Here is a 25,199-nt window from a genome sequence, read left to right on the forward strand (position 1 = left end):
ACAAAAGCTTCAGCCTCTATCCTAGAACCCTTTAACATAATAAAAATGTCGTCAAGAAACCTGGTGTAATATTTCACAGAGCTCATCAACTCAGGTATCTTATGTAAGAAATTAATCTCCCAGTAGCCCATAAAATAGTTAGCAACCCATGGCGACACCTTGTTTTTGAAGAAAGTAGTCACCATTAAAGATGAAGTAATTGGAAGAAAGGACTATGTCAAGTAGTTCAGTAACCAGATCCACTTCCAACCTAGAGGCTCCGATATCCTTAAGTAATAGGCCTATCCACTCGATGGCCTCCTGATGTGGGATCGATGTATATAGATCTACCACATCAATAGTTAAAAAGTTGTTTTCATCATCAAAGGGTATGCCATTGATATTACCTAAGAAGGACCAAGAGTCCTTACAAATACTAGAAATGGATTTAATGTATTTGGACAAGATGTTGTCGATAAGTTTGGAACAAAGTGCGTAATGGATGACCTCCCGTCAATCAGAGCCCTCATAGGTGGATTGTTGATATCTTTGTGAATCTTAGGGATTCCGAACATGACGGGAATTTTAGGTAGGGTGATATCAATGTAATTGAATGTATCAATATCAATTTTCCCTTCAAGAAGTAAATCGCGAAAGTAACCCCTAATCCTGTGGTACGCTCCGTTAACCTCACTCTTGGAGGACTTAATGTAGGCTGTAGAATTCAATACATTTGACATTTTTTCATTGTAGGTGGGGTCATCGAATAAAACGAGACCACCCCCTTTGTCTGGTTTAATCAGCCTTACAGGTAAACGGCAAAAGTCATCCAACAGGGAGAGTTGTTCCTTAGTAATGTTAAAATCACCCCCATCTACATGATTTTGTGTGTTATTAAGATGGTATCTGAAATCTACCTCACAAATGCTCTCAAACAATTGAAGGTGAGCATGCAGTGGGGGGTTAAACACACTAGGCAATTTAAGCGATGTCATGTTAGTATCCACATCATTGTTAGAACCTGGTCTGGATGTATCACAATGGTTGAAGAACATTAATTTTAAATTTAACTTTCGCACAAAGCATTTAAGCTCAATAATGTCCGTAGAAATATTACTGTATCTACTAGGGACAAATGTGTTACCAAAAGCCAAAAGCTCAATCAACTCATCATCCAGTATGATATCAGAAAAATTGTAGCTCTTAAAGTCTCCTTTCCTGTTAGTGGATATCATTGGGAAGATAGTCCTGGGGGGTCGATCCAGTACACTTGGTTCATCAAACAAGTGTACACTCAGGTTAGAGTCTAGTTGTTCCTGTTCTTCCTTCTGTTCGTGTAAGACTTGTTGTTGCGTTGACCTAAAAAATGGCCATTGTCAACTTTTTTATTGCTTTGATTAATATTGGAGTTGCTAGACCCGCCATTATCCCTGGAAAAGCCTTTAATTCTGTTACTCCGTCTAGGACCAATATCAGCTTCACCCGAATTATTCTCCCCAGTGATGTCAACTACACCAGAGTTGACATCCTGAAAGTCGGTCGGTCGAGCGTTACTTACTACATTGGCCGACCTGCTATTAGTCAACTCTAGTCTGGGGTATGCACTATCATTTTGATAGGCAAGCCTATCTCTTGTCAATTTTTTGGATTTATTCACCTTTAATTTGGATAACAGTGCATCAATACTAGTCAATATGCGACTGTAATCAAATTTGTACCTGAAAAAGTCCAAGTCCGCTTTGATCTCATTGTCCAAAATGTTGATTTCTCCAATTAGCAAGTCAGTATGTAAAGCATAGTGCTTAATAATCAACTCTAAGAGCTGTACGCCCTGTTGCTGAAAAAGAGCCTTTAAATCTGCAAAAAATGACTGGTCCACTAATAACCCTGAGGGTGAAAAGTTATTCCGCAGACCCTTAGGAATAAGATTCTCAACAATGCATTGTTTAAAATATGCAGATTCAAGTTGCAGCTTTTTCAACTTGAAATGTCAAAAGTTTTCAATTTGTCTGCTAAACCCTCATTATTGTCACTATTCCACTCACCATTAACTGAAGATGTTGCCTGTTGGGCGAACGAAAAGTTAGCGGTGTTCAAAATCCAGTCTGTCAGGTTGGGTATACAATTATTACCAGTCGCAAGACCAGCATTTAAAGTTGGAGCTGCGGTAACAGGAACATCAGCTCTCACATTAGAAACGCCGTTGTTTCTATTAATTGCAATGGCTGTAGAGTAACTTAAAGGACGTGCTGTTCCACCAACAAGTCCCGTTTCACCACTGAAAAGTAGCACACCACCACCTGATGCACCGGGTAAACCTGGGTTGTTACTACCAAATGGAAGTTGTACGGCTGGTTGCCCAGCCGGAATAAACACTTCAGGGCTGTCTTGATTACGTCCGTTAAAGCAGGTAGAGCCAGATGATACCGTTGTTGTCCTGAAATGCACACCATGCTGCATTGCATCCATACGAGAATTTAGCTGGTCCAGCCTACGAGAAAGGCTGGCCAGCAAGCCGGCAACATCAACGTTGTTATCCTCGTTAGCGGTTTCCATCGTGTTGAACAGCTGAGGGCTCCCAGGACTAACAGGACCTCCCGTGGCCATATAACAACGAACCAAAATAAAAATAAAATAAACCAATGAGAAACAGAATCCACGGGGACCTTGTCCGGAAACACAAAGCCACACCAAACTAATCTTAACGCAATTTTATTAGGTAAAGCGTTTTCACCACAACGCTGTTATGGCTTCATCAGAAGTTGAAACAACTGGGAAAAAACCCATAAATATCAAAAAAGCAGGAAATGACATATTATCAACTTCCTGAATCCAGGATAATACAAAACGCTGACATATCACATCAATTAAAACAGGCTAGAAAGCCATACAAGAACAACAGTAAAAGTTCAAAATTAAAACCTAAGTTGTTTACTTACACCTAAAAAATATGTATATTTTTTTGTAATATCCTGATTCAGGAAGTTGATTACATGTCATTTCCTGCTTTTGAATATTTATGGAGTTTTTTCCCAGTTGTTTCAACTTCTCTGATGAAGCCATAACAGTGTGTGAAAACGCTACCTAATAAAATTGCGTTAAGATTAGTTTGGTGTGGCTTTGTGATTCTGTGTCTCACTGGTTTATTTTATTTTTATTTTGGAATCTACCTACTGACTAAAGCTTTAGCAGGACTGATACAGTTAACAAACTGACAAAATAAAATAAAATACAACAAAATAAATATAATCTGTTTAATTTCAACTCTGCCATATTTATCATTCCACTTGACTCCCCTCTCCCCCTCCGTGCTTTTTGCTTCATACTTTCTGAATGTCCCAATACACCCTGTCCATCATCAGCAGGTCTACCAGCCCTCATTTCACACCTGAACATTCTCTAAATCAGGGCAGGAGCCAGCATGGATCTTAAGGGTATACCTGTCAAGAGAGTTACTACTTCTGCCAGGGAGATTTTTTATTTAATGATCCACCGTTGTCCCAACCCCCCCCTCTTCTGTTTACTTCTTTTCTGCCTGAGGGCTACTGTCCTCTGTGGACCCTACTGCCTGGGATAACCTAGATGAATGCCCTTCACCCCAAGATAGGCATGCTCACTCCTTAGCACCTCAGATGCCTTAGCTGCTAATTGAACCTGGGTTTCCTTGACCATTGTTAGGACTTTAGCCCTCTGTGCTGCCATGCTGGCTTCCCCTGACATATAATCTTGGTCATGGCTGAAAATGATTATTGATGATTACTAGATGTCAATCAAATTAATACAGTCACATGTACTCATGCAAATAAATAAATGCTGTCCATGCCGTCCTTGGGAACAAACCACCATGTGACAGGGTAGAACTTTAAAGGGTTCCAGATAAAGAAACTGGTTAGTACAACTCATGAGTCCTTGCTTTTTTTTTGTTTTTTTTTGCACAGGCAGCAAAACAAATAAATTACACAACTTTCAAGTTGCATGATGAAAGAAAGTTGAACACCACACATTGACTATGTTGAACCTAGCTGTCAGATGCTTTAGAATATGAAATGTTTGGAAAGGGCTGTTCTTCAGATAGAATAAATACAAATCTTTGAGGCAGAAATGTTTTCAATATGCTACAGATTATATGACTACAAGAAGTGGTGGTTTCTGCATATCGCTGCTTAGTTAAAATGCTCAACTGCATTGCTGCCAGGGTTGTGTACTATAGGGATTGTATTAATGATGAGAAACAACAATGTTTTTGTGACTCAGCTGCTAGTATGCAAGCAAGCATTTGCTACCATTTTTGTTACATCTGTAGTAGTTTCACAGTTCATTAGCTGATTGCCCCAAGTGACTGATCCCAAACCTTCCAAATAGAAGGTCCCAAGGTGTGCAGAAATATCGGATGCTTCAGATCTAAGTGGCTGAAGATTCCACATTCATTATGGGTCTTTTTGTCATGAATAAAGAGGGGAGGAAAACCACTGAGGATACATTTTGTGTGTATGGAACAATATCAGGACATATTGTATAGCTCTGAATAGTATCACACATGGTTAGAAGTCAGCCTCCTTTCTCTTTGTACCCTTTAATCTACTGCTAAACGATCTGACTCCAGATAGTCCTAGCTGTATAAGAGATAACACAAACACACACACACACACACACACACAGACACACACACACACACACACACACACACACGCACGCACACACACACACACACACACACACACACACACACACACACACACACACACACACACACACACACCACACACATTTTTATGGGAATACCATTTTTGGTGCCCACTATGAGATCTGCTTAAAGGAAAATGTAAAGTATTTCAAAAAACATCAATTCAAACATTTACAGTTACAATGTCATAACTACAGCTTTTATTGTACCATATTCTGATGTACAAAACAATAACAAAACAAAACAAAGTAAAACATAGTCAAAGAAACATTTTCAGTATAACCATATATCAAAAGAAGTTGAAAGTAAAAAGAAATGATTTTTTCAAAACCTTTGTTAAAATGTATAAAAATGTTTATCTTAACCTTAAAAGTGATAATTTGTATTGCTAAATACATTCTGTTGTATGTTTTTAAGATGTTAAAACAGTCCCCCGGATTCACGAATCCTCCGTGTAAGACTTAATAAGTCTTACTCGGAGGCTGCAGTTAAATGATATGATGTCAGCGTGCCATGAATATGCATGAGGGCATGCTGACCCAACCGTAAGTCCTACACGGACCGTGCAAGAAAGCAGGGGGCGTGTCCGACTGCCGAGCAATCCAAATATTCACGCCCCTGCAAGTGTTTAAAAATAAAGTAAATAAACAAGAGCGAGTCCGCTCAAATGTCTCTGCACCCAACACCTCACTGCCTGATATTGTAAACCCCCATCACACATCTAAAACGCATAACCATAATTTAATTTTTTAAATACCCAAAATAGCTGCCTGTATTTGTGCGTGTATGCACGTGTGTGCCCATTGCTTAGCTACAGTCAGCAATTCCCACATGGAAGAGCATAAGAAAGAATGTTTATGCAAATCACATGAAATAGCAATAGCGTAATGGTAGCGTGTTCGCACAAAGAAGAGGCATTCACAGTTCGAGTCTCACCACTCCCTGTCGTATTTTTTTTTAATCAGTATATGGAATAATACCCAACATCTATGTTTAAACATAACTAAAAAGCAGTGAAATGGCCAATGTATCAGTGAATAAAATAAAATATTTTAAAGGATCCCAATATAAAATTGCCCGCAGTTAAGCAGCGCTTTACCCAGTGCAATGTAGTTGCCCCTAGCTAAATCACACTTTACCCAGCGCAATGTAGTTGCCCATAGCTAAATCATGCTATACCCAGCACAAAATAGTTGCCCAAAGCTAAATAGCCCTTTACCCAGCGCAATCGGTTTGCACGGAGGTGCACGCCACACCAACCAGTGCCCCATCGGGCAACGTGGAGCAATGTAGAGCAAAGTTGCTTACACACAGCCATGCCCCCTAACTTGTCTGGACAGTAGTAAAGTAAAATACAATGATAAGGTTTGAACCCAGGACACTGTGCACCATAATCAAAGTACTGAACCACTAAGCCACAACAGCTTCGGAAAAACATCCACTGTTAACATATATATAGTAATAAATGTTAGATTAACCATTGCTAAGCAGGTCTGCAGTCAGCTGAGAATAGTCAAAAATGGCCAATCACAGAAAAGTGCGGGAAATGCGGCATATTTAAGATGCATAGGCGGGAATACTCACCATAACTGATTGTAGCTCCCATCTGCAGTTAGAATGTCTGGTGCTGAAGAGGGAACATGCTTTAGAGCGCAACACTGGGGCATCGAGGAGTCAAGATACATGGTTTGGCTCCTAGTCCATCGGCATGAGACTCGACTCCTGCAGGGCCAGTTCCAAGGAATGGAGTATAAGGCAAAGGCTTGGAACCGGTTGGCTCATGAACTCACCAGTGCCACAGACGTCCCTCGGACTGGTGAGCAGGTCCATCACCACCATGCAGACCTGAAGAGATGGAAGCAGGACCTTCTGAACCAGTGGATCCAGAAGGCCTGTCATATGCATGATGCCCCACTACTACGTAGGTAGCCATGGAATGCAGTATGTAAGACAAGCTAATATACTCTAAATAATGCATAGGTATGTCTAAATATGCTTTCATTTACTCCACAGCTGCAGGTGTTCATGCTATGAATCAGCAAGCCTATGCAGATAGGCTGCTAAGGCTGCGCCACCAGGCAGGTTAGTAAATATTCTGCATGTTTTGTTATATAATATATGTGAGAGAGCATGAAAAAAGTATTGTATCCCAATAATACAGCTAGCAAATGCCCTGAATAAATCCTCTGCATGTAGTGTTATATAACAAACGTCACTAAGCCAGAAATAGAGTGTACTAACCCAGCAATCCAGGTAAAATAAGTGTGGAATACTATCTCTGCATGTACTGTCATATAACATAAGTGAGCAAGCCTGGAAAAGGGTGTTGTAACCTATCAATAAAGGTATAATATGTCCTGAATAGGTCTCCCGTATGCACTGTAATATGAAATAAAGGAGAGAGCCTGTAGAAAAGAGTGTTCAGTGTAATTAATAAAGGTATAATACTTGGAGTGTGTCTGTGTCACTTACTTTGAAATGTTGTTGTACCCTTGTATTCAATAAACAGTACTGTAGTATTAGTTGCTGTCAACCCACATTTGCGCAGTCCCATATGAAGTGGATGAATGAAGTGCCAGTATCTGGGAAGCATATAACATTAATTCCCTGAATAAATTCTCTGCATGTACTGTTATACAACAGATGTCAGAGAGTCATGAATAGAGTGTAGTAACCCATTAATAAAGGTAAAAAAGTCTGGAATACTATCTCTGCATGTACTGTCAGATAAAATAAGTGAGCAAGCCTGAAAAAGAGTGTTGTAACCTATCAATAAAGGTATAATATGTCCTGAATATGTCTCCTGTATGCACTGTAATATCAAATTAAGGGGAGAGCCTGTAGAAAAGAATGTTTAATGGGAATAATAAAGGTCTAATACCTGGAGTGTGTCGGTGTCAGTTACTTAGAAATAATACATGTAGGGGATATACACCTGCAGTCAATAGTAATGTATTGTAGAGTAAAATTGCTAATAATATGTTAATGGATGTTTCTTTTTCCTCCCTACTCCATGTGCATAAACAAGGCAATTCCACACTTCCATGGGTATGTGCAATCTCATAACATTTGTTGGGACATCTGTCCTATTGTTCAATAAAAATCTGTTTTTACTTTGATGCATGTGCCCTGTTCAAACGCCATATTCTTGGTGGCCTGTTGCCACCAATCATCCCTGCATGCTGTTGTAATGTCCACTGTTGTTCAATATATGCAATTGGTATGCTTGCTGTTCAACTGTTGTAACCCTGGTGCATTGGGTTAATGGGAATATTACTGCATGCTGTTACAACTCATTTTGAATGCTGCTGTCAATGTTGTAATTAAACACACCTAATCACAGAATGTATGGGAAGGCCGGTCCCACCGGACTCACCTGTCCCTCCTCAGCTGGTGATTGCACCTGGCACCAGCATGTCTGGTGCCCAGCCTGGGCTACCCTCCTCCATTGGTCCTGTGCCACCTTCGGGTGAAAGCGCCACAGGGGATGGGGCTCACCCCCCCCTGCAAGTGTGGGCAGAGAAGGGCCACCTGTCACCCTCAGAAGGGTCTGGGTTGTGTTGCGTAGGGAGATCCGATGTTTAGTAGCTGATCCCCTATGCCAGCTCAAGGCGAGAGTGGCGTGACTCACGGGTGAGCCTGCCCCTCCTACGCAGCCCCCAGCACAATGAACCTCGGGTCTGTGAAGGTTCAGTGGTGACTGCCCATGGGTGGGGAGCTCAGTCCCACTGTTACCATCTGTGGGCTCATGGGCTTGCGATTTCCAAACATCCGTCCCTGTCAATTGTGTTCACCCACCCCATGTGTCATACTCTGCCCCTGTATGCGTCTTGTTTATCTTGTCTGTTTACCTCCACAACCTACCTCCCAAAAATACCTACTTCCCCTACCTCACTTTCCACTCTCACCTGAAAAAAAAAAAAAAAGGGCAATCTGTACCCACAAAAAAATTACGCACCATACATAGCTGCCCATCTTGCACACATGTCCGCTGGACATGTAAACTGATAATTACAATTGGCAGTACAACATACTTTGTTGTCGCCACCCCACTCCCAGGAGTGGAAGTATCCAAAATTAAGTCAAAATGCATTGCATATGCACAGCTGTTGCTGTTAAAGAAATGGGCAGCTATGGACCTTCCCTACACCCGTCCTGTACATCCCGATCTTGCTTTCCTACCGTCTTTCCCTCTTTGTGCCCCCTTTTTCACCACTTTCCTTTCTCTCCATTTTCTTTTCTTTCAAAGAAATTAGCATGGGGGTTAGCGGGAGTAAGCACTTTTAAGCAGTAGTAAGTGGGTTTAAGCGAGTGTGCACATGTGTGCGCTAAGCTTAGCATCGCTAACCATCGGGCAAACCTGCGCAAACCCGCTTACAACTGCTTAAAAGTGCCTTAGTCACTCTATGTCAGGGCCCTTGTTCTGCTCAGCAGCAAAATAAAACACCTCTGTCAGTCTCGAACCCCAGACCTTGGACACACTAGACTGCATAAATTACCACTAAGCCACAGCAGATGTACAAATAACTTGGTTCTGAAAAAAATATATCATGCATTACAATGAGGGAATGTAAATGGAAATTAGGAATGGTATAACACAAACCCTTTTCTGTGTGTTTTTACCAGCAGTGGTTGTGGAATTGCATGACATGACTGTGAAAGGGGAACCAGCCATCCTAGCAGGGAATAATGTTACAGTAGCACCTTACAAACACCACACAGTATCAGACCAGGATAAACACTGGCCACAGGAATACAGTGCAATAACCACATTTGTATGGCAGTTAATTGTGTAAGTGAGAAAAATGTACATACTCCCATGCATCCTGTGTTAGCATTTGGAGGTGCGTACATGTCTATACTGAGATGTGTTTACTGGAAGCAGCAACATGCAGGTATGAGTACAACATGCACATAACTGGCTACAACCCTAGCATCAGATAAGAGACATATACCAACCTTCAGACTGACACAACGGTGTCCAGAGCAAACAAGAATGGGCCCCACCTTTGAAATCTGAAAGGGCTACACCTACCTAACCTAGCATTTTATAGCAGTGGGCTGCAATCACAGTGAGTAATGCAATCACCAAACAGCAGGCTGCATGCAATTACTGAATGGTGGGCAGCATTTGGTGCAGAGGCTGTCACATGCACAAGTGCAGATACCTAGAAAAGCAGGCTGTACCTGCAGTCCACACATGCAATTATATCATTGCAGGTGTTGTGAGACAGAGAGTGAGAGAGAGAGAGAGACAGAAACAGAGACCGAAGCTGAAATAGAGGGCAAAAACACAAATCAAACCAGCCAAAAAAGAAAAAAGACTGAAGGTGAAATAGAGGGCAAATACCCAAAACAAACCAGACATAAAAAAAAAATACAAAACCGTAACACACAGAGCAGGTAAATACAAATGTAAGGTATGAAGCTCAAATGTATGTGTTGGCATGTTGTAGATGTTCCTGAAGAGTACTCCACACACTGCAAATCATCCATGTGTGGCAACAGTATGTATCTATCTGCATCTGCACATGTGCATAGGGCAAGGGACATACTGCAACTGTTAGTGAAGGGTGGACAGCTATCTGTCAGTGAATGTTGATATGTGCATATATCCATGTAGGTTGTGGTTTGTGGCCTAGAAGACAGCATGCAGTGCGGTGGAGTGGCCTTAGGTCAACTGGTGCCATAGGCAAAAGGGCCCCATGGCACCCCCCACCACACTTCCTAGTGCCCCCATCCTTGTGTCCACATAAATAGTGGAAAAGCACCCCTGTTAGAGCGGCGCCCTAGGTGGCCGCCCAGTCGGCCTATGCCTAAGGCCAGCTATGGTAGTGTTGATATATGTCATGTGGTGGTTAAATGCTGTGGGACAGATTTGTCAGATCTGATGTGTTACAGACAGTGAGGCCTGCTAATGCTACAAGGGCTGAGGACACCCACATGCATTCTGCACAACACTATGCAATAAAATCACATACCTGTACATCCCACAACTGTCGAAAAAGTGAGATCCCCACCATGAAAGGTGGACTGTACATGTGCCTATTTGTACATCCTTGTGTACAGCAATGGATGTGTACATGTATGTGTATAGATAGGCATATATACAATATATATATATATATATATATATATATATATATATATATATATATATAGATAGATATACAGCTATATATATACATATAGAGTGAGAGAGAGAGACACACAGAGACATGGGGTCATATGTACCGCAACAGGTGTGTGGTGAACAAGGCATCGACTGTAGACAAGTGTTGATACTGCAGTGCCATTCCACCTTCCCAAAGCAGTGTACCCATTAACTAACACATAGGCAGAGATCTACCTAACAGTGAAGGTGTGATAAGGGAACATGGGACACAGGTGGACAGTAGCCTCCACTGTGATGAAGACAGTGCCACACTACACCTGTAATCTGTCTGTGTGGTATGTATCATGACAACAGGTGTGTCATCTATGGAAGTATAGGGTACGGTTCCCCTCTACTCACCACAATGCCCTGTGTGGTATGTACCTCACATGACAGCTACACCAGGTGAACAGGCCACAGACAGACCTCCCAAAGGGTAATACTGTCCGCAAACAGATGTCCTATGCAGACTGGTGCACAAAACCACAACTACACTGTATTGCATACTGGCCACACAGAGGTGACCTCTGCCGGACATGCAGAGGTATGTCACACCCATAGCTGGATGACAACCACCATGGCAACATATCACAACCCCTTGGGGTTACACGCTCTAGGGCCCCAAACCTTGTCAGCTCACTAAACAGCACATGCTGGAGGGATATGTTCCCATCCAGTCATATGCCATACACTGGAATAGACCACAGAGCAATAGTAAATTAAGGCTCCTCCTTAGCAGTTGTTATAAATACCCCTGAATATTGTGTGGGAGATTGTTTATACACCCCAGGAAACACCTCTGTGGTTCAGGTTGGCAGGGACAAGTGAAATCAAAGTACACGTGTGTCAAAGGCCAGGGTAGCATATTGCTAGGCTGCTGTAGGCTCTAGGGCCAATAGCATATCACCTACCTATGACACTATGCACTCACACATGTACTTAATGCAATAGCTGCTATGTGAGGTTGAATGAGTGTAACGCTGAATGTGTGCATGGTGTGAAAATGTGTGATAGCTTAGTGTGAAGTTTTATCTGACATGGTAGTGCCTAACCTAGCTGTGAGGACAGCAACTGATGTGTAATGTACTGTTAGGCAGACATAGTAGTACGGCACACATGTACTTAATGCAATAGCTGCTATGTGAGGTTGAATGAGTGTAACGCTGAATGTGTGCAAGGTGTGTAAATGTATGATAGCTTAGTGTGATGTTTTATCTGACATGGTAGTGCCTAACCTAGCTGTGAGGACAGCAACTGATGTGTAATGTACTGTTAGGCAGACATAGTAGTACGGCATACGATGTGACCTAGTTCTCTGTTGATGAATGTGGTGTCTCATTGTAGGCTAAAGCAATACATGTATGCTTAGTGAGTGGTACTGCAGGTGAATCCATCACCAATATGAACTGTAGTACTACCTGAAGCTGTAGGGCTAAACAGCACAGTATGGTGTGCGTTCACATTGCTTGGAAACACTGTCATGTGTGTTTTCTGTTGTCTGCACAGAGGACAGACTGCAGGCATAATGGTGTGTAAGTAGTGGTACACAGCACCGTATGGTACACAGGTACTGCTCATCTGTGTTGGCATACAGTGGTGCGTTGTATGTTTGCCTGATGTGTGTGTGATTATGCCTGTACAATGGCTGCAATCATATGTGTGTTACAGGGTTGAAGTGTGTATCCAGCACCATCTATAGTCTGTTACAGCAGTATGCCACCTATAATAACAACTGGACACATCTGTTAGGCAGGGCTATGGCATCAATGAATAGGGTGTTTGGGTGGTACTACTGTACCTGTACTTCACATCCATTGCAATGGATGACATCTCTGTTCATGCATTGGTGTGATATACACCCCTGTCTTGAGGTTGTGCAATGTGTCACAAACAGTGTGTCAGGTACTGTTGTATAGTGGTGTGATATATAGAGTCTGCCAGGCAGTGTTTGTTAGTTAGTTGTGGCCTGAGAACCAGTAAGTGTTCGTGAACGTGTGTAACCACTGACAGACAATAGGATGGTATATATGTCAGTAAAGTGATATCTGTGGGTAAAGGTGTAAAGTGTGCCACAGGACACTCTCACACAAATTGTTCATATCTTTTTCAGCCAGATGGCCCACCAACGTAATCCAGCTTACACTGCAGAAGAGGAAGAGGTGATAGTCAACAGCCTTTTGCAGCAGTACACCATGCTGCTCTCCAGAACCAGCCAGCACCAGCAGGAGTGGACTGCACTGTGGCAGGAGCTTGTTAGTCGGGTAAATGACATAGGCATGCATAACCGGACATATGAGCAGGTACGCCATCACTGCAGTGATGTAATTAGACAAGTCCGGCAGCGTGCATCTGATATCCAAAGACAGCAGCTTGCCACAGGTGGTGGGGTGGCCATACATCCCCCCTCACCAGAGCGGAGGAGCTGCTCCTAAGCGTGGTGGCTCCTGGACAACAGCTACAGCAACCTCTGACATGTGTTGTAATGGAGGCTGGAGCCACCCAGCACATCCACCTGGAGCAAGCAGGTAATACACCCTATCTGTAGACTACAGTTAACTGTATTGTTAGAATATGTGTACGTGAGATGTGTACTGTGTGTTTAGCAGTTCCGCTGCCTACTGTTGTGCAATACGGATAGTTTGTATAATATCCCTATACCTGTGACTGTTGACTGTTGACTGTTGTTGTGCTGCAGTTTAGCATACCCACTGTAGCAATGCCACAGTTGTGGCCACGGATGAACCCTCTCATATTCTCCTAGGTCCCTCTGGTGTGATGGCAGGGCAACCATTCCATGCTGGTGAGTGTGTTATACCTGCAATGTTGGTAATGAAATATGCATGTCATAGGTGAGGTGTAGGCCATGTACACGTAACACACCTATGCATAATGCATGCCATGCATGTTTGCTGTGAGACGTTGCAAAGCTCAGTAATGTCAGTAGCTTCCTCAATGACATGCAATACACAGAGCATGACACACAGTACTGCACATTGGATAGGCATAGTTGCAACACCTGTACACAACATAAGACATTTATCACATGCAGTATACAAAGTCATGCTACATATGGCATAACCACACACCCGCTCTAAGGTCACACGTCAGTATCCCACATGTCATCCACACACACATGATGTACCTCAGGGGTAGAGGCCTATCATGGGGTTGTGCAATAGGTCATTCTACTTTGTACATAACACAGTCATGTTAGGCAATGCTCCCTACTGGGCACCTCATACACCCATGTACAAAGTGGCTGTATAATAGTGAACGTATCCACAGCACTGCAGTTCAGGTACAGCATGCTAGGCAGTGGTCTGTCACACAGTAGTAGCTGTGAGTGACCACAAGATGCATGATGATGATGATGGTACATGGTACTACACCCCATCCAGTTACAGTGACCACAGTACTACACATAGCAGTCATTGCTGTGCACCTCATTGTTCTGTGTGTGCAAACATATGCACCTATACACACCATGCATAGCATATTGTGTGTGTGTGCTTACATATGCTAGTATACACATTTTGCACAACAGCTGTCATCTGTACAAAGTGTCACATATATGTCCTGGAATGCTATTGGGTGTATAGGTCACATGACACACATTGGGTATGTGTGGTGTTAAATGTTGCAGTTGTGTAGCATGCCATGTCATGGCTGGCAACAACATATCTGAATATGTCCCAAACGCACCATAGCCACTGTGCAATGTCCATGTTGTGCATTGGGATTCCTTCACATCTACATGCACCACTCATCCCATGTCTGTACATTGCATGCATTTGCTACACCTGTGCCCTCTATTATGTGATATGGACACATACACTGTCATCACACATGTCAATCTATGTGTCACACAGATGACACATGCAGCCATGGTATGTATACCATTGAGTGATGGTGCACATGACATTGCAGAGCAGATAATACTTGCACAGCAATGTAGTGTCCATGTACACATTGTGTTCCAGGGTGTAGCCAATCACTGCACAACTGCACACATGCATCAAAGCCATGTATAATGTCATTAGAAAGGGCTGTCTACACTTGCACTGCATGGTGTTGAGCAACACATGGTCTGCCTGCTGACACATGTGTGATGACTGTTTGCCTTGTGATACTGTCACCCACCATCACCCACTATTGTGTATATGTTGGATTGCTGGTGTGTGTTTGTGTGTGTGTATGCGCTGTGGTGAGCAGTGTATGTCTGTGCATGTGTGCATGTGTTCATGTGTGCATGTGTTCATGTGTTCATGTGTGCATGTGTTCATGTGTGCATGTGTGCATGTGTGCATGTGTTCATGTGTGCATGTGTGCATGTGTGCTAACATCATGTACAGATTGTAAAGTGTGTTTCCTGTCTTCCTTCCACAGGTGCTGTGTTAGGCGTGGCTGAGTGTAGCAGGGAACCTGATGTCACCGCCACTAATAGTGGAGATGATGAGACATGCATTGTGGTACAGGAAGGTCTGACAGAGTCTGTCGTTGGTCCACCAATCAACAGTACACAGAGGTCAACCCCATCTATGCGCACACTCATACTGCCAGTACATCCCCTGTCACCAATGGCCATAGCTGAGGGACAGCATACAGTTGGCATTGACCAGGAGAGTGTAGTACCTATGGCATGTGCATCCCCTCACAGCAGTCATAGCCAGATTACCGGAATGGTACCACATAGGCAGATGTCCAGGGGTTCTCAGGGGAGCACCACTGGTCGTACTGCCCCAGGCAGACGTGCCCCCAGATGTATTACAACCACAAGTATGTTCCGGGCTGTAATGCAGGCACAGGCACGTATGGAACAGTACACCCAACAGGGAGTAAGGGCGCAGAGGGCCCATTACACTGCTATCAATGACAGCATCCATGACCTTGCCGGTGCCATCCAGAATTACACTGAGGTCATTGATAGCCGTTGGAGGGAGACATTAGATGTCCTCCACAATGCATTAGCCATGAGCCAGGACCATGCGGAAAGGATGAGAGGCCGACGTGGATGCATGCCAGCAACAGCATCAGCTGCCATTCATCATGGACAGACTACAGATCACAGCCACTCCCGTAGTGGCAGTACCAGCCCCAGCAATGCTGGGGCTGGCCTGTCCATTGACCATCCTACTAGACCACGTGCACATGGTGCTGGCCAGTCCCAGCAGGGACATGGGTCCAGTCATCATATCTCTGCCTCTGATGATAGCACCCAGTCAGGGTTGGTACCCAATACTGCCCGTAGCACCCCTGCTAGGCACAGGTACGGTGTCCAAGGCCAGAGACAGTGATCTGTACGGCCTAGCAGGTACAGTCTGTGGCTGTCCCACAACTGCCCGTATATGGCAGCTACATGGTGGAGTTGTGCGCATGCAGACACACACACATTTACTATACAACTAGGGCTCACACATACACGCACACATTACATCAACATTGGGCCATGCAGTACTGTTGTCCCTCACACACACACACACACACACACACACACACACACACACACACACACATGCCAATTGGATGGGTCAATGTCGGGCTCTGGCAAACCTACAACACACCCTGTGCATATGATGATACCTGTGCCACCTCCTGTCATCTGTCACATTGATGCAGGAATAGGCTAACATGGGTCTGATGCACAGGGTGACATAATAGCAGTGTAGCAATAGTAGCAAGTTGCCAACAGGAAGGTGTACTGATATCCTTGTAGGTATATCTGAGCAGGCATTATGCATCACAGCTCTGATAGTCATTGTAGCATTGTTTACACCAGTGTTAGGTCTGTGTATGTATTGTCCACCCATGTGCCACTTGGATGAAGTGTACAGTGTTGACAGCATGTGTTAGTGAGTGGACAGTACGTGTGATGTGTGCATTACAAATTAGCAGGTGTACATCTGTGAACATGGTGTGTGCGCACTGTCTGCATGTACGTGCATAGTGGACACGTGGGATGTGCGACATACCCTGTTCTACACATTGTTAACATCTCATGGTATCTTTTGATGGCCAGTATGCATTCTACTACAGATATGTACTAACATGGGTACACATGTGTGTATGACATGGGTTGGCAATATGCTGTGGGTGATACCATTGATATCTGTCAATGATCTGCAGTCTGGCAGTATACACCACCTCAACAGCATGACTATAACCAATCATTGGATGATGTCCTGACAAATGACTCACAGTTGTAGGGAACTCAGTAACAGTTGGATCCTTCCAGTACTATACTATGACAGTAACCAGTGGTATTGACCGCCACACGTTCCTGGGACCACACCTGTGTGGCATAAAGCCCTCTTCGGTACATGCAAACATACTAGGGATATGTCCATCCACATCTGGTAATGCATGCATTGGCCTACACTACATTCCCCGGATGGGACGCATATCCTACACAAGGGTATCATACAGACAGATACCTGTTGTCCAATACATGCTGTATAGCAGTACGCCATCTATGGCATGGTCATCCACATTTACTATACATACTATACCGACAGTACCACATAGGTGATAGCCCTGAACACGTATGTTGGGTACCAATGTGTACACACAGACATGTGTTATGCAATCTGTCCCTTGGTATCCACATATCCATAGGTATTGTGGGGTCCCTCTGTGTTTCACATAACACATTAAGGGCCTGCATGCATATCCACAGGGCTGGTGCACACCTATCATGAATATCCATTATTGCCAGTCGTTGTGTATGAACATGCCTGACATATACCCCAGCAATTACCCTCACTCACAGTACTCTACAGTACATGTCATGGATGTGTGTGGCAGGGGTGTCCTTGGCCACAGGTCACTACATTGGCCTGTCTTGACGCAGACATACATATGTGGCCTATGATCTTAGAAGCAGCGGCACAATTTGTCAAAGGTTACAAATGTATTCATGTAGTATGCAGGCTTCACACCTATGTACTGATTGAGGTCACATGTACACAAATCTATTTGACACACAGATACCCGATGTGTGCAATGCACATATTGTTTGAAACATATGTCATACCATAGTAAAAGCGGGTCACTACATTGGCCGGTCTTGACGCAGACATACATATGTGGCCTATGATCTGAGAAACAGCGGCACAATCTGTCGAAGGTTACAAATGTATTCGTGTAGTCTGCAGGCTTCACACCTATGTACTGATTGAGGTCACATGTACACAAATCTATTTGACACACAGATACTCGATGTGTGCAATGCACATACTGTTTGAAACATATGTCATACCGTAGTAAAAGCAAAACCCACACTGCATTGACCACCTATGGTGCACACACACACACACACACACACACACACACACACACACACACACACACACACACACACTCAGCATTTGCAGGACTCAAACCCCTACCTGACTATGTTATGACACTAGTGCGATACGCATTAACACGACACACTATTTGCTTTACTGGGTGCATTTATTTCAAAGCTCTATTTGTAGGATGCTGACATCATCACACTTGGCAAAGAGGTATTCACCACTCCTAATGTGTTTCCACAGTCTCCAAAAAGGCCACTCCTCTCAAAGGCAGTCTTACACACACATTCACACTCAGCATTTGTAGGATTCAAACCCCTACCTAGCTAGGTATGTTATACTACTGGAGAGATACGCATTAGCACGGCACGCTATATGCATTACTGGGTGGTTTCTGTTCTCCTTGAATATTTGTAGGATGCTGACATCATCAGACTTTCCAAAGAGGGATGTACCTCTTTTAAAATGTGTTTCCACAGTCTCCAAAAAGACCACTCCTCTCAAAGCCAATCTCACACACACGCATACTCAGCAATTGCATGATTCAAACCCCTACCTAACTATGTTATGAAACTAGTGAGATATGCATTAACATGACAAGCTACATGCTTTCCTGTGTGGTCTCTGTTCACATGCTATGTTTGTAGGTTGCTGACATCAGACTGGACATGGTTATGTGTGTGCAGGTAGTGTTATGCAATCCCACAAATGAACCTTGTGGGGCAGCAGGTGTGAACATCTTGAACAGAAATACACAATTCATACCTGGTGTGATCTGTCTGTGGACATATTACCATTCCTTTATATGACAATACATATTCATGCATGGATTGTAGGTTTTGTGGATACCACATGTGTCTGTGATGTTGGTAAAGGGCTATTCAAGGTCTATGTGGGACCTGTGTTGCTCCTGTCAGTGATGTTTGTCCTGGGTGGCTGCCTTGCAAGATATCTAGCAGGTTTGGGGAACATGATGTGCTCATTAACATACCACAGACGTTTGTGTTGTGTATTTGTCGGTTTACAATATCTCTGTTCCTGACTGCAATCATGATGGACTCCATGGACTAGCATTTTGGACTTCATAGGCTTATAGGAATATAGTTCCCATGGTGTGTTGTGCACCTACACTTGTGGGGTGTGCCACATGTTGCTGTAACACATTCAACAGTGTAAGATCCTGTAGAGAGTGTGAAGCTCAACAGACTGTTCGGGTGCAGTGTCTGTTTGTCCTGTTGTTCACTTATGACACATATGGGGAAACATTGTTATCCATGTGATGGGATTCATTTGGCATTGTGGGGACCAGTTTACACATTCTACATGTGATATCTCCTGGTATGATGTTAGGGCCTTTTGTCACTGGGAGGTGGGTATGTATGTATGGGCCTGTCTGACAGGATGTTGACATTGTCAGTCAGGTACAGTTGACCCTGACTCAGGACATATATGACTGTACATCGATATTTCTCACCTAGCTAAAGGAGGTGTAATGTTTCTGTCTGTACTCCTTTGCAGATTATCTTTCCACAGCAACAACAAACCTGAACACTAAAACCCTGTTATACTCTTTTACACACTTGACACACTACTGATCCTTTGTAATCAGTCAACAGTGTATGTCATCATCATATCCTGGCATGTCCAAAGGTCGGTTTTGTGTGTACTCTGCAGTCCAGCTGGTGCATATTGGAATTTTGACGCATTGTTACAACTGCCTTATGTACACAGGTAACACTGTCCTCCTACCAACAAACTCAGATATCTGTGAGAGGTGCAACTGTATAGATGGACAGGAGGCTGAGCTCTCCCAAGCCATGACTGGCATAGTCTATTGGATGGTGAAGGTAACCACACACACCACAAATACAGTCACACATGCACCAATGACAACAGCAAACCGTATACATTGACACACAATTACATACTTGGAGCATCTAAATGTACTCTGCCTAAGCAGCTGAGACATCCAAAGCAGACACACAAACAACTGCTAACACACAACCATACACACATATCATCACATAGTTCACAAAGTCATTGTGCCACACAGTCACTGCCCTTAGGCCTGCACAAAACACCTCATACAACTGTATTAGGTGAGTGTAATTGTTGGTCACACTGACATCCCAGTCACCAGGCTGAACAAGGTGAAGGTCACTTTGTGCTGTGTGTCGGGTGCCAGGATATGCCACATGACACATGCACTGTTGTCAGTCCACTGCAAGTACAACTATGGCTCCATCATTGTGCATTCCGGTGTATAGACCCTCAGACGTTCCTTCCTGGACTACATGACAAGAGACATAGAGGGGCTCTCTGATCATTTAGGCCAGGACAGTATGACCCTGACCTTGTGTAGCATCTTACCCTCACCAAGTACTATGTCACAGTATACAGATGACATGATCAGTTTTAACAGTTGCCTAACATATTGTTGTCATTCACAGGGGATCCAGTGTCTGTCAGCCTGGGATTACATGCTCAACATGCCATGCACATTCGCTATGGACGCCATGCAGCTGTCACCCCTAGGCTTTCACAGACTGTCTTAGGCTCTTGACACACACATAGTGGCTGTTTGAAGTGAGGGTCAGATGACATAACCACAGCCATAGACATTACAGGGTACAGGAAATGGAGAGTGATGGTGCTCAACAACTGATGTCTAACCCTCAGAATGCATGCACTCAAGACTCACATCAGTATGGAATCTGTCGATATATGTGCAGTAATAAACACCTGGTTCAGGCTCACAAAAGCACAGCAGCACTAACATGTTTTACATCATACCATGGTTTTCAGACACAGGACTCACTCTGGACAACAACAATAGGGGGGATTCCATATACATCATTCATACACACACCTCCAGGTTGGTAGCAGTACACAAAGCATTGGGGAACGTGCGTGTGCAACTGAGAGTGGTCAAAACTGCATTACAGTTTGTAGACTGTTACAGACCACACTCCCAAACATGAGCACAACAGTCGTTATTCCTGGGAACACTGGGGAATGTGAAGGTCTCACCAAACACCATTATATTGTGTGACTTCAAATACACAAACATTGACTGGGTATACCACTCAAGCAGTGACACCCTCGAACAACAGTTGCTAAGATTTTTACACTCAAATTCTAGGGTACGCCTGGTCACCACACCCACAGAGGGTTATACATGTGGTACCTGATCATCACACACATGGGGACTCTATGTTCCACAACAGAGGTATATCTGTAATTGTTAAGGTTGGAACATACAGTCATCTCACTAGACATACATATCCCATACACACACACATCCTATGTGATCTCAGTGACATACTTCTCATGAGCAAACATCACACTTGTACAAACTGAGGTGGTATCCCTCAATGACCCTGGGACAGTGTTAATTATGGCTCAGACAACTACATACTTTACAAGCACATTCTATGGACAACTACTGGAATTCATGGATCATGCTATCCCAGATAACTACAAAACTCACTCCTCCAAAGGCAGGGGACCTGTCTACTGGACCACGGCCATTACTGAGATGTACATGGACAGGAGGAGGCTACTACATTATGGAGCACAATCACAATATGGAAGGCATCTCTGATCAGTACTATGGTATTGCTACGATCAGTTGTTGATTCATCTAAGGACCACTTCTAAGGGACACTTTTAACAGACACTGTGGACAATCACAAGGCCTTATTTAGTTATGTCAGGGACCTGTGTTGGAACTCACAGATATGCTGTGAGTTACTGCATAATTACAAATGATACAGTGAACCCACTGACATTGCAAACATCCTGGACAACAGGTTCAGTGGAAATGTTTCCCCACCATCCCCCCTGCAGTGCACATGCCCATCACAACAGGGTGTAGCCTCCCTGACATCACAGTTGAACATGTGTGTGCTGCCCTCTCCATAGCAGACAACACAGCATCAGTGGACCAGATAGTGTCCTAGACTGTGGCATACACGAGATTCATGACAAACTTCACACTCACATTATGTCACTGTTCAGTATCACAGTTACTACAGGATATGTACCCATGGAATGGCGTACAGATACGGTGTACCCGCTACACAGTGCTGGTGCCACAAGGGACCCTGGACATTATCACAATATATGCCTAACTGTCATGGTCTGCTATGCTATGGAGTGTATCATCATGGAACACATACACATACACATTGTGAATCTACAGACACTGGATCCTACACAATTTGGTGTTGTTGTGGGCATATCTTGCCTCTTGCAGATGTTTGATGTCTTTAAACAGTTAACAGGTCCATAGACGTACACAGGGTTGTCCACACAGCCTACCTGGAGCTCGTACACCACTTCTACACAATACCCCACTTGACCTTTACACATTAGATCACCGGATTCAATATCTACACATATGTCACAATCTGGATTGCTAACTGGATCATGGATAGCACACACATGGTCAGTATTGCAGGTTCCATGTCTGACTATACACCAGTTACACGTGGCATCCCACAGGGATCAGTCCTGGGACCTCTCTTGTTCTGTATATATTTCTGATACATACAGGCTAACACAGGGGGAATATGAATGACCATGTTTGCAGATGGCTGCAAACTGTGTGCCATATTCGACTCCACAGCTGGCACAGGCATCCTCAGAAAGGGTCTCACAGCGATGGCTGACTGGTGCCAGAGCCATGGCCTACAGCTACCTTACTTTAGATGCATAGTCATCACTTTTGGTAGTATCATCGAGCACACACATTACCACATAGGTGATGATACATCACATACAGTGTGTGTGGTTTGTGATTTGTGGACATGAATACTTAGTGCTCTTGCCTATGACATTCACGTTGCCAATGTTGTTGGACACACCTTCTATTTAGGCAACCTTATCCCATACAGTTTTACTTCCAGATCAGGTGGAGGTGGGGTCATTGTGACCCTGTAGTTATCTGGCACATGCTTGGATACAATGGCCCATTTTGGATGTACCTTACCCAACACCTGCAGCAACTGGAATATACACAGATTTACATACCAAGTGGATCTAGGAACTCACACAAATGGTATGCACAGTTTGGCTATGGTGACCCCAGCTCTCCTCAGTTGCTTACTGCCTACTTGGATGCAGTCTGTGCCTTTTTTTTGATGCCATGTCCATCACAGCATTGATGGACAGGCTCCACGTGAGGATATCAAAGTCCCTTACAGCTACATGCTCCAGGGACAGGTACATGAGCAATGATGTTAATAGGACATGCTGGAGAGGCATATTACCATCACAGAGGCTCCACTCACTCGGGAATGTGATCACAGTACCACATATGCACAGACCCACGCTGAACACCTACAGGTGACATCTTCACAGGTGGACAGGTGATCGTATGTTTAGCCCTGGGATATGTTATGGGTCCTTGCTAGACAGAGGCAGAATGAAATGAACATATGTGAGATATCTTGTGTGACCTGCTATTGACAAGCAGAGTCTACTGATCTAGCGAGATTGCAGACTACAAACATACTGTGCCTGGGCTTCTACATACCCTAGGGCAGATAGCCTAGTGTCAACCTCTGAACCTATGCTAATGTTCAGGATGCACATTGTTCAGTGATGGTACTGATTGCAGGTTTTGTTTCTTCTTTGCTTTATCACTTCCTATGAACAACCTAGGTTTCTGCATAACATATTTGATTGTGACAGTATTTCACTATTTTATATTGTGTCTGTTGTCATATCACTGTGCGCACATGGTGAATTGGTGAATAGTGCGAGGTTCCTGGGTTGACACTTGCAACTGTGGGATATGTGTGGCCCACTGCTGTACTCAAACTTTACCTAAGTGTGTGAGCATGTCCAGTTCAGACTTTCAGTGTTTTGTTGCCTGACATTTGTCTCATAGTTTCAAGTGTGTGAGCATGCCCAGTGTGACCTTGCAGTATGTTGCTGTCTGAGGTCCACTACATTTATTGATGTGTGTGAACATTACCAATATTAACATTTATACTATATGTGTGGTGAATATCAGGTTCTATTATTACTGCAGGCCTCACCTTTGTGTCTTGACTCAACAGGGATTATGCTATGCATGCAGGGTTTCCATTAGATACTTAGCATTGACTTATCAACATTGTTTCATGCAAGCTGACCATTGACATACTGTCATGGTTTAGTGGTTCTGTTCTCTGACTATAGTGCACTGTATCCTGGCTTTGAGAACTGTCACTGCTTCATGTTTTCATACATGGCAGAACAGACTGCTTCAAGAAAAGTGAAGCAAATATGAACCTGTTAACCTACTTTTGATGAACTATACCCACATTTGACCAGACTTGCACAACATTGCTCAATGTTGCCCAACATTGTTGGACAGTGCACAATATTGCTGAACATTGCCTGTAGTTGTGCTACTTAGTGTGTGCAATTTTGTTCACATATACTAAATAGTGGTGAGAGCTGTTTAGCAGTGCTTTATATTGTTTAACACATAGCAATCATGCCTCAGGCGGTGCTGCAGGGCTGCCTATGTCGGATGCACATTTTACACTCCCTGTACATGTTTGTTAACATGTAGTGTCAAGTTAGGCATCGCTTTTACTATATGTGCAAGTCAGAGAGAGGTATCATTTCCAGGGTTCTTACTGAGCCAGTGTATATGCTATGCGTTGCCTCTTTGCCAAGGCCAAAGCGTACTGGGCATGCCTCCTTCTGCCTACTGGGGCAGGCTCAGGTTGTTCCTCCTCTGAGTCATGCTCTGCCTGTGATGGCTTTGGCAATGTGGGGGGCTGTTGTGCCCGGCGCTATGCTGCTCCTGCTGCAGCTGTTTTCACAGGATCATATTGTGAAGCATAGCACATACCATGACTATTTTGGTACATGTAGTTGGTGAGTACTGCAAGGCTCCACCAGATGTGTCCAGGCACCGGAACCGTGACTTGAGCAGTCCAAACACACGCTCAATTACATTTCGTGTTTGTGCGTGTGCCTCATTATGGCATTCCTGTTCAGGTGTGTGTGCATTTCTGATGGGTGTCATCAGCCACGGCTCAAGTGCATATCCAGCATCCCCCACTAGGTGACCATGATGGATGTCCCC

General features: G+C 43.8%; 1 protein-coding gene across 1 annotated transcript in view; it reads left to right on the top strand.

Moving 5' to 3' along the window:
* LOC122804601 (cholesterol 24-hydroxylase-like) overlaps positions 1 to 25,199 on the top strand; it is a 730,604-nt gene that overhangs the window by 196,297 nt on the left and 509,108 nt on the right. The window lies entirely within an intron of this gene.

The sequence above is a fragment of the Protopterus annectens genome, chromosome 6.part0, assembly GCF_019279795.1.
Source record: "Protopterus annectens isolate FY-2018-M chromosome 6.part0, PAN1.0, whole genome shotgun sequence".
Lineage (NCBI taxonomy): Eukaryota > Metazoa > Chordata > Ceratodontiformes > Protopteridae > Protopterus > Protopterus annectens.